General features: G+C 36.1%; 1 pseudogene; it reads left to right on the top strand.

The window, feature by feature from the left end:
• Positions 1-6,919: 6,919 nt before the first annotated feature.
• On the top strand, positions 6,920-10,120 carry LOC115977986 (annotated as a pseudogene).
• Positions 10,121-13,860: the final 3,740 nt, after the last annotated feature.

Here is a 13,860-nt window from a genome sequence, read left to right on the forward strand (position 1 = left end):
CCTGACACAATATTCTATTCGCAATGGATAGAGGCAAGTCTAATGATATTTATTTTTATGTGTATTTATGTGGTATTCTATGTTTTCTTGCGTGTCCTAACTCCTATATGAATGAATCTCTCTCTCTCTCTCTCTCTCTCTCTCTCTCTCTCTCTATATATATGTAAAATCAAAATAGAGAGAAAATTCAATTAGATTCTAAATTGGAGTCTAAATTTGTGCCACTTGTCTCATCTTTTTTTAAATTTTTGTGTCAAGTAAATTATTAGGTGTAGAAATCAAAGAGTCTAAATTCAATTAGATTTTAAATTGAATTTTAATTGGAGCTCTTTTGCGTCATGTGTCCTATCTAATTTTTAATTTTTGTGGTAAGTGAATTATTTGGTGCAAAAACCAAGGAGTTTAGATTCAATTAAATTCTAAATCATATATATATATATATATATATATATATACCCCTTTGTTTTTAGGTCTCTATTGCTCTTATTATGTTGCCTGATATAAGATTATGTACTACTATTATTTTACTAACAAAGTTGTCCGTATTCATATGCGTATGGCCTAGCTAAAATATTTTTCTTCACCTAATGCTTTAGAGATTGGAGACAATATGTCTTTGAGTAATTCAATTTCAATGTTTATGCAAACTCAAACCTCAGTCATTAAGTTTATCAGCATCGTGCTCCAGAAGCATTTGATTTCCTTTGCTTCCCTCATAAATTTAAGTTTGGTCTTAGCTGTTAAGTTGGCAACATTTCTTTATTATTTTATTTTTATAAAAATGCTGGGGACATCCAAATGATTAAGTTAGTCTTAAACATGGTTGTAAACAAGCCAAACCAGTATTAAAACTTCAAGTTCGATCATTCAATTTTATTTCGAACACTAGCTGAACTCGAACTTATTTCCAAACAATATTATATGTTTAAGCTTAGTTCATTTTCTTTTAGAGCGACTTGAGCTCGTTCATGAGCTGCTTGATTCACTTATTCTTTTCTTATGTATAACAAAACCATAATTAAAATTTTTATCCCTTCATAATTCTATAAATTTTTTATTACAAATAAACTATTTAAATTATCAATAAACCCCAAATAATAATTTGATATCATGTGATTCTATTTACAAATTTTTACAATTAAATTTTAAGCCTATATCCTATAAAAAAAAAAATTCAAGTCTATAAAAAAATATTTTTAGACAAATATACACAATATTACCTAAGCATTTCATTTGTCACATAAGACCGAAATCAACGAAAATGGAAAAAAAAAGTATAATGTTTTATAATTTAAGTATGTAGAAAACGTTCTCATTAAAAAAAAAAAAAAAAAAACTATTGAAAACATTATATGATTTTAGTATTTTTTGTTTAATTTTCATTAATTATTTCTTAATATTTAAACTATTAATGAGAATGTTTTCAAATGTTTTAATATGATGTACAACACTATATCATTTTATTTTATTTTTTAGAAGGACTATATCTCATGGTTTTACCTAAAAAATAAAAAATAAAATTGAAGTCATGTTTGCTTTAATTACAAGTTTGCCACAGGTAGAATTACAAAGTACTTTATTATATATCATGGAAGCATATCCTGTAAATTTTTAAAAAAGCTTTAATTACAAGTTTGCCACCGCTTTAATTACCGTGTAAACACTGTTTTTTTTCTCTCTCTCTCTCTCTCTCTCTCTCTAAGAATCAGAATGAGTTGTTACTTGAAATCTGGGAGGGATCACTACAAATCTCGAAGCTAAAGCAATCTTGATCAAGAGCTCTGTTTAATTTTTACTATGTTTTGGGCTTCTAGTTTCATGAACTATAGAATGGTTTTGTTTGTTTACTATCAATGTCTTTGGATTGAAGAAGCATTTTGTATGAAACTGAAATTTAATTACTAGTCGTCCAGTATTGCTTTTGGTTGATTTAGACAATACCCTGAAGCCCAACTTGGAGTTGTTTGAGTCATTGAGGTTTTCTAGTACTAGCCTTGGCAGAATTCCTAAGGAAGACCCATGTTTGCTTGAAAGTGATGCATACAATGTGGATGAGTTCTTTAGAACTCATGGTTTCAGAGATCAGCAAATATCAGATTTGACCATGAAGCATCCAACATTTTATTTATTCAATGCACATAAGATTATTAAGCCAAAGCTTGAGTTTTTCAAATATTTGGGCTTATCAGATCAGAACTTGAAATTGCAAAGGTTTTTTAAAATAGATTATTGTCTGTGAAGATCTTTATTTTTGGATGAATCTGTGTGAAGATCATCTGATCCATCGTAAACATTTTTCTTGAAGTGAAAATTTTCTTTTTTTGTCCTGTAATCCGGAATAATATGCTTAGAGTGCATCTGGCTTTTTCTTATTTGATTTTTGCTTTTTGCCTTTTACTTTTTGTCATACATACTAAAAACTATATTTTTTTAAAAGAACACTATACAAATAGGTTATCACAAATAAACTGTTTTCAAACACAATCTTATTATTGAGCAACAATTTTGGGCAAAATGAAGAGTTTAATTGTAAGAATAGAGATGTGTTTAAGTGGAAGCATTTTTAAATTGGGACTGAGGAGTATTGTATGGGTTTGAAGAGGAGGGTGAGAGAGTGAGCTTGCAATGGTACAGCCCTAGAAGGTCTTTTTCTTATAATAAGTCTAGCCTCCATGTTGTTATTTCTGATTGAAAGTTCAAATAGTGTACAAAACACCCTTAAACGTTTAGCCCCCAATTACAAAATAACTAATTCAAGCTTTATGACAAACAACAAGTGTGCGGAAAATGAACACAAACTATAAATAGAATTGGTAAACAATCTAAAGCCAATTAAAATCACATCCACAGCAGAAAATAAAAGGTAAAGATTAAGGGAAGAGAGATACAAACACAAGGACAACACAACGATGTGTTATCGAAGAGGAAACCGAAGCCCTCGGCGTAAAACCTCTCCGCCGCCCTCCAAGCGGTAAGTAATCCACTAAAAAATGTAGTTGGGATACATGAACAGTAATAGACCCTCCAAGCCTAATCTACCCAGTGTACCTAAGCCCTCCAAGGTTCTTGCTCCAACGAAGTTGCGCCGAACCTATTTCTTTTCTAGCTTCCCGGATTCCGTTACTTGACCATAACATCAACCAATGTAAAATTGGTTCCTTCCTAACTGCTTCCCAGAACACCATAAGCCCTCTCACAGTAATGGATATGGTGAGAAAAGGTTTTGGTAAAAGGCCTCTCAAGGATTTAACAATGGAGAGGAAAAGAGTAGAGGAATTTGAAAAGTCTCTTATGTGAAGATTGTGGGTGAATCAATCTTGTTTTACTCTAGGGTTTCTCTCTCAAAATTCTCTCTGGAAGCTCTCTTTCTTTCGTGGGTATGAGGGGTATTTATACTTGGTTGAGAATGGAATGTGAAGAGTTAGATTTTTCAAAACAGGGCTGGCTTGCGGCTTGACTGAGTCGTGAGATAATTGAACAACTAGTTGTCCTATTTTGTCCTGTAGTGCTCCAGCTAGCATGATGCTTCAACTTCTGGCATGCCTGGCACGTGTGCAGGTTCTAGCAGCTTGCAACCGCGAGTCACCCACGAGATCCAGTCACGAGTTTCTGTTTTTTTTGCACACACTTGAGCATTTCTTCACACTATCTCACTCACTACCCTTACAAGAATCCTACCTAAATACAAGGATACTAAATGCTGAAATACAAGTAAATTTGGCACGAAATAAAGCCAACAAGATGGTTGATTAAATTCAACCTTACACTGATATTCTTATGTTGTTCCTTAGTTTTTTCCGTTAATGAAAGTCCAAATTATTAACAACAAAAAAAACTATAATTCATCAGGTCCAATCCATAAAAAGACTAAGATTTGGATCGGTTCATGTACATAATTTTTTATGTGTTTAGAATGGGATATTTTGACCGATTTGTGATTTTTTTTTTCAATATATAAAAAAATATCTATAATCAACATGAAGAACATCAGTTAAATATCGCTCTTGATGATCCACACCAATATCGCAGATATTTCTGCACTTCAAATAACTTGATGTAACCTAGCTAGGAAAGGTTTTCTACCAAACTGTGCACCTGTGTAATGGCTCGTGCCATCAATGTCTAGACTGTCTTCCTTTGGATTTAGAATTTTCGTTTATGCTCTATATAAAGTTGAACCAGGCTGTGAATACGTGTTATGGCTTGTGCCATCTATATCTAGACCGTCTTCTTTTGGATTTTGGAATTTTCTTTCATGTTCTGTATAAATAAAGTTGAACCAGATTATCAAAAAAGAAAAGTTGAACCAGAAAGCTAGTAAACAAAACAAACTCAAATATCTTCAGTGTTTTTCTTTTGCTAAAAATTAAGCTTTTATGATTCTATCTACAATCCTCTTATTATAGTTCCTAGTACCCCATTTCTTCATCTATTTTTTTCTTTATCTACAGTAGTTTTAGAATGAACAGTTAATTGGTTAAGTTTATTAGTGCTGCAAAAGTATAAATTCCCTTACTCTTTCTATACATGTGAACACGTATGCTATTATGAATTTTGTACAAGGATTAAGAAAACGAAAAAGGACCAACAATAGTTCCATTAATCCATTAGCAATTTTTTTTTTTTTTTTTTAGAAACTATAGGTGTGGAGGGTAAAAGACCATTAGGCCCATGTCGATGTCTATATTGGACCAAAGGCCTAACCCAAGGGAAAAATCCCTCCTCGGTCGCGGAGAGGAAAAGCCCTTCCTCGGCTACGGGGAGAGCCCTCCTCGCCACAGTGTAGCCTAGGATGGAGGAGGTAACCTGCCACCGGTAGTGACGCTCCCTATCATCCTATGGAACGGGAAAAGTACTAAAGTAGAAAAGGATAACGAGAGTGTTTAAAGGAAAGGCTGTCATTATTGCATTCAGTGCCTTGTGCCTGACACGGCCATACTTCTCTATCCTTACAACCACTCCCAACAACTGAAGGGAAGGGCTGGTGGGACAAGTACCAGGGAAGGGCTGATGGGACAAGTACCTACCCTAGGGACCCCATTCAGGAGAAAGAAAACTACTATAAAAGGGGAGTAAAGAGAAGCAGAGGAGGCGGGGCGAAGACCCCCCAACACACGAGAGGGACCAGGAAGGGCTCCCGGAACTGTACCAAGGACCAATTCTCCCAGATGAACTCAGTCCATCTCATCCTATCGAGTAAAACACCATGACAACTGTTGTCCATACACCAAAGCCTAGCTCCTTGGCCCATTTTCTACAAATTCATTGTATCGGGCTCGCTGGTCTAAAGTCCTACGCATCCTGGGCTAGATCAGAAAAATCGGACCCTACAATTGGCGCCGTCTGTGGGAAGAGCTTGTGCGTTGGCGAATATGACAGTTAGTCACGGTCAAGCTCCTATCAACAAGAATCCCTCGAGAGGATCATTTTGGCAGTGGTGCGAGCTGCGCAAAACCCCCCCATCATTTCCAGGAACACACCGCCATTATCATGGCTCAGCCTCCGTTTTAGGTCACGCTTTAAAGTGTTCACTACGAGGGGAGGACCGTTAGACAGCGCAGTTCAAGGGGTTTCGGACATTAGATATGCGCCCCCATGCACTTGCCAAGGGGCTTACTCTTGAGACCCCTAATATTCTGGTTCGCTGAATTCCCTACAACAAAGAAGCAGAGGGCTAAACCGGAATCTTTCCAAGTGTTAGATAGAACCAAGGTCTTGCATGGTCCTCGGACTCAAACCTATGGAGAAACTAGACACTCTAACGTCCAAGTGCTAGACAGAACCAAGGTCTTGCATGGTCGTCGGACTCAAACCTATGGGGAAACTAGACACTCCAAGAGCCCAAGTACTAGACAGAACCAAGGTCTTGCATGGTTCTCAGACTCAAACCTATGGGGAAACTAGACACTCCAAGAGCCTAAATGCTAGACAAAACCAAGGTCTTGCATAGTTTTCGGACTTAAACCTATGGGGAAACTAGACACTCTAACGGCCAAGTGCTAGACAGAACTAAGGTCTTGCATTGTCCTCGGACTTAAATCTATGGGAAAACTAGACACTCCAAGAGCTTAAGTGCTAGACAGAACCAAGATCTTGCATGGTCCTATGACTTAAACCTGTGGGGAAACTAGACACTCTAACAGCTAAGTGCTAGATAGAACTAAGGTCTTGTATGGTTCTCGGACTCAAACCTATGGGGAAACTAGATACTCTAATGACCAAGTGCTAAACAGAACCAAGGTCTTGCATGGTCCTCGGACTCAAACCTACGGGAAACTAGCAACTTCAAGAAAGACCTAAGTCCTAGGCGGAATGGAGGTCTCGTATGGTCCTCGACCCCCCGACCTTATGGGAACTAACACACAATGGTGCCTTTCTGAGTGTTTAGACCAGGTATAGTCAGCCTCGGTCCTCGGACCAAATACCTAAAACAAGTTAAAACTATGAATATCATCTAAAATGAGGAAAAGAACCCTAGTACCCAGCAGCCCCCTTGGACAGCCTATTTTAGATTACACGTCCTCAAGCAATCACCCTGTTCGCAATACAGAACGTGCAGCTGTTATCCCGGTTAGTCCTATATAGTTAACCTATTTAAAGTCGGCATTGTTGTGCCCATGGGTTTCGATAAGCTTAAAGTAATAACTCTTTACCGACAAAAGCATTGGTTCTAAGTACGGTTCAAAAGAAAAGACACCAGCACATTCATTCACAAAATAATTATTGCAGAAAAGAAAGGATACATAAAATGCGATGAAATCATCTTTTATTAGATAAAGAGATAGTACAATATACATAAAAGGGCTTAGACAAGCCTATGCCATAAGCTAACTATAAAAAAAAAATGGGAATACACGGGAATTATAGATCCTTCAATTTTGCTCTAGCAGCAACTAAGTAAGCCTGGGTGGCACCAGTGATGGAAGAGAAAAAGAAGCAGAGGCACCTGGTCCACAACCTTGCTCTAGCAATGACTAGGCAAGTCTGGATGGCACCAATGATGGAAGAGAGGAAGAAGCGGGGATGCCAAATCCCCATACCTGCTCTAGCAGTAATCGAGCAAGCATCGTTCTAGCAGCAATCGAGCAAGCACGGATGGTACCGACGATGGGAAGTCCAAGCCCTCACGTGCATAACACATGGCACCGGATGGAAGTCCCAGTGCTGTCGCACCAAAAATCTGATTTGACCTCCACCTGCTTCAGATTTTGGCTGAAGGAAGAAGAGGCTCCTTTCTTGCCTTATTGAGGAGAAGAAATGTCTTGAGCCTTTGTCTCCCTTACCCTGACCGGGCCATTCTAAATCTCGAAGATACCCAAGGCTTCTAAAGAGGGTGTGGTTCCTTCACCCTCACCTTAGCCTTGACCATTCCACCTCCTAAAGCTCAGTCACACTGGTAATGGGGACTTTGGGAACAATTAGAGAGTTAGGAATCTAAAAAGCTCAAAGGGTCTACAAATAAAGGGAATGACCTCCCACCGTGCTTCTTATGTAGGAGGCAAACTTGGTGGCAATCAATTCACCCAAATCTCCAAAAAGGAATTACGAGCGAAATAAATCTCGCTTAATTTCCAAAGTGATCTTCAACCGTTGAATTTATGTCACCTCGTGAAGGGACCCTCATTAAAGTACGCCTCGTATGCCGAAGCAACAGGGACGTGGCTTGGATAGATTAAAAGAATGTCTCACAGCTGGAAACGCGCCTTAGGCAAACGAAGAGGCTCTGGCCTTTAGTGGAAGGCCTGACGTGGCAAGCCGAGACGGAGGCTCGATGTCACCAAAACCCTCCTTTCCGCCCGAGGAGCCGGACAGCAGGATTTTGAGGGGCTATTGTGGGGGGTAAAAGACCATTAGGCCCATGTCGATGTCTATATTGGGCCAAAGGCCCAGCCCAAGGGAAAAATCCCTCATCGGTCGCAGGGAGGAAAAGCCCTTCCTCGGCCACTGGGAGAGCCCTCCTCGGCACAGTGTAGCCAAGGATGGAGGAGGTAACCTGCCACCGGTAGTGACACTCCCTATCATCCCATGGAGCAGGAAAAGTACTAAAGCAGAAAAGGACAACGAGAGTGTTTAGAGGAAAGGCTGCCATTATTGCATTCAATGCCTTATGCCTGACACGGCCATACTTCTTTGTCCTTACAACCACTCCCAACAACTAGAGGGAAGGGCTGATGGGACAGGTACCTACCCTAGGGACCCCATTTAGGAGGAAGAAAACTACTATAAAAGGGGAGGAAAGAGAAGCAGAGGAGGCGGGGCGAAGACCCCCCAACACACGAAAGGGACCAGGAAGAGCTCCCGGAATTGTACCAAAGACCAATTCTTCCAGATGAACTTAGTCAATCTCATCCTATCGAGTAAAACACCATGACAACTATTGTCCATACACCAAAACCTAACTCTTTGGCCCACTCTCTACAAATTCATTGTAGGGGGCTCATTGGTCTAAAGTCCCACGCATCCTGGGCCAGATCAGAAAAATCGGACCCTACAATAGGGTTTAACTTTAGTTTTTATAATTACAGGGTTTAATTTGATCACCTCGAAAGTTTAAACTTATTTAGAGTTTTGAATAAATATCTACCTAATTATTTTTGTTTTACTCATCAATTGATTTGAAGAAGAAAATTAGATGATATATCTCATACTCAGCAAATAAACTACCAAAAAAAAAAAAAAAAAAACAAAAAACAAGCCGACACCCAATTCCTTATATATAGCCATGTACTTCTCCTACGTTAATCCAACTAAAAATAATGAACTGATTATCAGATTATGGTAACAACTTTACAACAGCAAAATATCATTCTAATTCTTATCTAATTCTTTCATTATGAATTTTACAGGAGAAATATGATGAAGATTATAAACCACCATGAAGCTACCAAAGTGTAGGCTTGGTGATTGGTGTGACTGGCATTGCGGGCAACAGCCTAGCTGAAATCTTACAACTCTCAGATAACCCAAGTAGGCCTTGGAAAGTCTATGGTGTCGCACATCGACCATGCCCAAATTGGAACAAAGACTACCCAATTTAGTACATCCAATGCGATGTCTTTGACCCTAATGAAACTCAAACCAAGCTTTCCAAACTCACCGATGTGACCCACATCTTCTATGTCACATGGGCTAATCAGCCCACTGAGGCCCAAAACTGTGAAACCAACGGTACCATGTTCCGCAATATTCTACAGGTAGTGATTCTCCATGCACCGAACCTCAAACACATCTGTCTCCTAATAGGTGCCAAATGCTACTTAGGACCATTTGAATCCTTTGGCAAAATCAAACCCTATATCCCATCTTTTACTGAGGATATATCACATTTGAACGTGCCCAATTTTTATTACACTCAAGAAGATATTTTATTAGAGGAAGTTAAGAATAAAAAGGGGTTACCTTGGTCGGTTCATTGGGCTAATACTACATTTGGGTTTTCACCTTATAGTTTGATGAATTTAGTTGGTACACTTTGTGTGTATGCAACTATATGTAAGCACGAGGGGATTCCTTTGAAGTTCCTGGGAAGCAAAGAGGCTTGGAGAATTACTCTATGGCTTTAGATGCTAATCTTATTGCTGAGCAACAAATTTGGGTTGTGGTCGATCCTAAAGCGAGAAATGAAGCTTTTAATTGTAATAACGGGGGTGTATTCAAGTGGAGGCATCTTTAGAAAGTGTTGGCTAACAAATTTGGGATTGAGAATTATGGATTTGAGGAGGGTGAGAAAGTTAGCTTCGTGGAGTTGATGAAGGATAAAGGTCCAGTGTGAGATGAGATTGTGAGAGAGAACCAGCTACAACCCACTAAATTGGAGGACGTTGGTGTGTGGAGGTTTGTGGATTTGATGCATGTGATAGGAGATTTTGTTGATAGTATGAATAAGAGTAAGGAGTTTGGGGCCCGTTTGGTACATATGTTTAACACATGTTTTCAGTTTTTAAACAATATTACATGTCTTTCCACACACTTTTTTACCTATACATATTTCCAAAAAATATAAACAACTTTATTAGAACTACATTACCAAACGGACCCTGGATTCTTGGAGTTTAGGAACTCTAAGATATCATTGATTGCTTGGATAGATAAGATGAAGATTTACAAGATTGTGCCTTGAAACAGGGCCGGCTTAGCTCAATACAATTTGAAGCTTAAGGCAATATGCCAAGAACTTTAAATATGTCTTTTTATTTAAATATTCCTTAAATAATATTTAGTTTGAAAATGATTTATCCCCAAAACATTTGGGATCTTTCTCTGGTAGGGGGCCCTAGGCTAGGCCTAAGCGAAATGTGAATAAATGTTAGATACGCTCATCTTGTTGGCAATGGAATGTTCTTTTAATCCTTTTTGTCATTGTGTTTTTGTTGTGTACTTTTGTGGATGTGTACAATAGTTGACCCTTACAATATGAATTTTCTATGAAATGTATGATATGTTCAGTAAAATGTATTTGCCTAATTAATAAGAAAAGAAAAGAAAAGAGCTGTTCAAACATATATAGTGTTTATTACATTACAGTGTTTATTACAGTCTACCAAACATGCTCTAATAAGTTTTGATATTTCTACATTTCAAACTTGATATTGAGGATGAGTTTGGGATAAGCTTATTTCCTTCAGCTTATTTAGTTTTTAGTTTCTTTTTGGTACTATTCATGAGTTTAATTTCACTTTTTAGTACTATTATTTATGAGTCTCATTATACTATTCAACTAACTTTTAACTTTTTTTTTTCTATACTTTTAGCAATTCTAATTCCAGCTAAATAAATTGTTCCTAACGTACGCTAAATAACTTGACGCAATATTGGAAAGGTTTTCATTTTTCAATAAGGTTGTGCAAACCAAAAGCAATACAGACACTTGCCTGGCTGCCTCTGTGTTGCATCGCATGTCCAGAATATATCCACATTTTGATCCCAATCCCCATTGTATTTAAGGTTCGGTTAACGTGTGCCCTTAGGGCACACATTAACCGTACAGATAAAGGAATAGTTTATTAATTTTGTTTTGCTTTTCCACAAGACAGCAATGACTTCTACGGAAAGAAGAGAAAAACATCTGACAAATTATATTTTTCTGAGAAGACTAAACTACCCTTCACTCATTTCTCCTCCTCCTCCTCCTCGAAAGTTGAAACACAAGTTACACAACTCAAAAAAGTTAACTGAAAACAACACTCTACCACCAAACAAACTCTAACAAAAATTCTCATTAAAAAAAAATCCTCTTACAAAAATTACAACTCGTACAAATTTCAGATGTTACTAGAACAAACCCAGAACATATAATCAATAAAAAAAATTATGACTTAAATATTTTTTAAAAAGAAATCGATATGGGTTTAAATAGTTGTGAATCTCGGCGTTGGAACCGTTCAAAGCTAAACAACTATTTGTTGCCGACAACAAGAGGGGCCTTGAAATGGGTGCGTCGGCCAGGCGTGGTTCATGATCGGGTGTTCCTTGAAGCCATCCCCATTTCGTGCTTGAGTTCTCTTTGATTTTAGTGGTCTCTATCTGTTGAGGGAAAGAAAGAAAGAAAGAAAAAATATAGAGAAAGAGATGGGATCTGAGAGAAACTGAAGGAAAGAAAGAAAAAAAAAATGTAGTGAATTGAAAGAGAAGAAACAGTACAATTGAAGACCAAGACTTGCCTCCCTTTATCGCAGTGTAGCAGTTGAAAGGAAGACAAGAGCCACATGTTGTCGTCATATGGATATGTGGTAAACAAAGAGCCGCACAACGTTTTTTTTTTTTTTTTCGTAAAGGCCTACACTACACAATGAATAACTTTTTGACCATGGAGCCTTGGCTCCTTGCTACAAACAATTATCTAAGTTTAATGATTAAATAATGCTATATTATAAGTATTTGTGAAAAACTAAATTTATTGTGAAATTTATTATAAGTATCTTTTTTTTTTGAAGCAAAATTTATTATAAGTATCAATTGTGACTATTATTCATATCATTTTTATTCTGTCACATGACATTATTTTATTGGACAAACTAAACACATGTAACATTATTTTGTGACACTTAGTGGAAAAGTATAAATGAAGAGGCTACTGATGTAAACAATATACATCTTCAAGAGGTAAAATCAAAATTTTAAAACTCTAGGAAAAATAAAGATCACATCAATAAAATCTTTAAATTTCAAGTTTTCATTGAGTGTGAATTTTGACAAATACACATTCGCACTACATTTTCTTCTTATAACCTCTATACTTGTAACATTTCAAGATGATATGAGGTCAATAAGTATCATGACAATAAAATCTTGTTTCTTGCAACAATGACCAATTCCTTTTGAGTCCGCAATTTCTATTTGTATATGTGATGGCAAGAGCTTGAGTCATTGAATTTTTTTTTCCTGGTCCTGTAGCACTAGCCATATCAAAGTAAGTATGTAAGAGGCCCCACCCTCAGTCCACCAACTTTTTGTTGGGACAAACCCGCATGAATTGGTGGGGTTGTGTTGGTGCCCCGCTATATTTCCCCATAGATTTAGAGTTTTACATGGAGTTGACATTTATTTTATTTAAATAGTAAAAATAATAAAATCCAAAATGAAAGAAATAAAAATATTTATTGATTAGTAGTGGGTTAGAGGTGTTAGAGATTTAGTGTCCTAAGACAATAAAACATAAATAGTAATTTTTAAAATTATTTTAAGTTTAAAAATAGTACTTCGCTATTTTGTGTTTCAAATGTCGTTGCTCCTTAGATGAATCCACTATTTTTAATTGTTGTCTACCTTCTCAATGACAAAAGAAATCACGTCTTACATTTTCTCCATTTTTTGTGACAAAACAACCTTTTCGAATTGTAAAACCATATCGATTTGCATAATTTTTATAGAAAATGAAAGCCTCTTCTTCACTAAGAAAACATTGACCAACAAAAGGTTCAAACTCATTTTCTATTGAATTAATATCTTCATTTTCTTCTATAACTCCTATTTCTTCTATTGGATATTCATTCTAAACCACTATTTCCTCCCCACAAATGTCATTACTTTCTCCATCATTTGGAAGCTTATTTAAGTCAACACAATTCCTTGAAACACTTTGATAAATCTCACTTGCAATTACAATATCATTCATTTGTTCTATGTTGTAACAAGGATAAAAAATAAATAAATAAATAAATAAATCAACATCATATTCAATTATAAATGAAATATAAACTATAAATAAAATAAAATAGTATACCTTCTTGAGATAATTCATTTAAGTCAAAACAACTCATTGGAACTAATTGATGAATCTCACTTGCAACAAAATTCTCATCCATTGATTCTACAATAATTTTTAAAAAATGATAAATAAATATTAACATCATATTTCAATATATTTGAAAAATAAATTAAGAACAAAAGAAATATATGTACCTTATTTATAATTTCTTGAACACTATATTCTTGTAAACATTCTTTAATCATTCATTGAACTCATATTTCTTTTTTGTCTTTTTGCTGAATATTGAACTCATCTTTTAGTTTTTTCTATGATATTGGTAAAGTGGGAGAGAAGAAAAAGTAAATATTAATAAAGTAAGTATTGGTAAAATAAATATTAACATCATATTTCAATATATTTGAAAAATAAATTAAGAACAAAAGAAATAAATATACTTTATTTATAATTTCTTGAATACTATATTCTTATAAATATTCTTTAATCATTGATTGAACTCATCTTTCTTTCTTGTCTTTTTGTTGAATATTGAACTCATCTTTTAGTTTTTTCTATGATATTGGTAAAGTGAAGGAGAAGAAAAAATAAATATTATTAAAGTAAGTATTGATGGAAGGTAGATGAAATAAGAAATGGAGGGAAATTGCAAAAAG

This window comes from Quercus lobata, chromosome 2 (genome assembly GCF_001633185.2).
Source record: "Quercus lobata isolate SW786 chromosome 2, ValleyOak3.0 Primary Assembly, whole genome shotgun sequence".
Taxonomy (NCBI): Eukaryota; Viridiplantae; Streptophyta; class Magnoliopsida; order Fagales; family Fagaceae; genus Quercus; species Quercus lobata.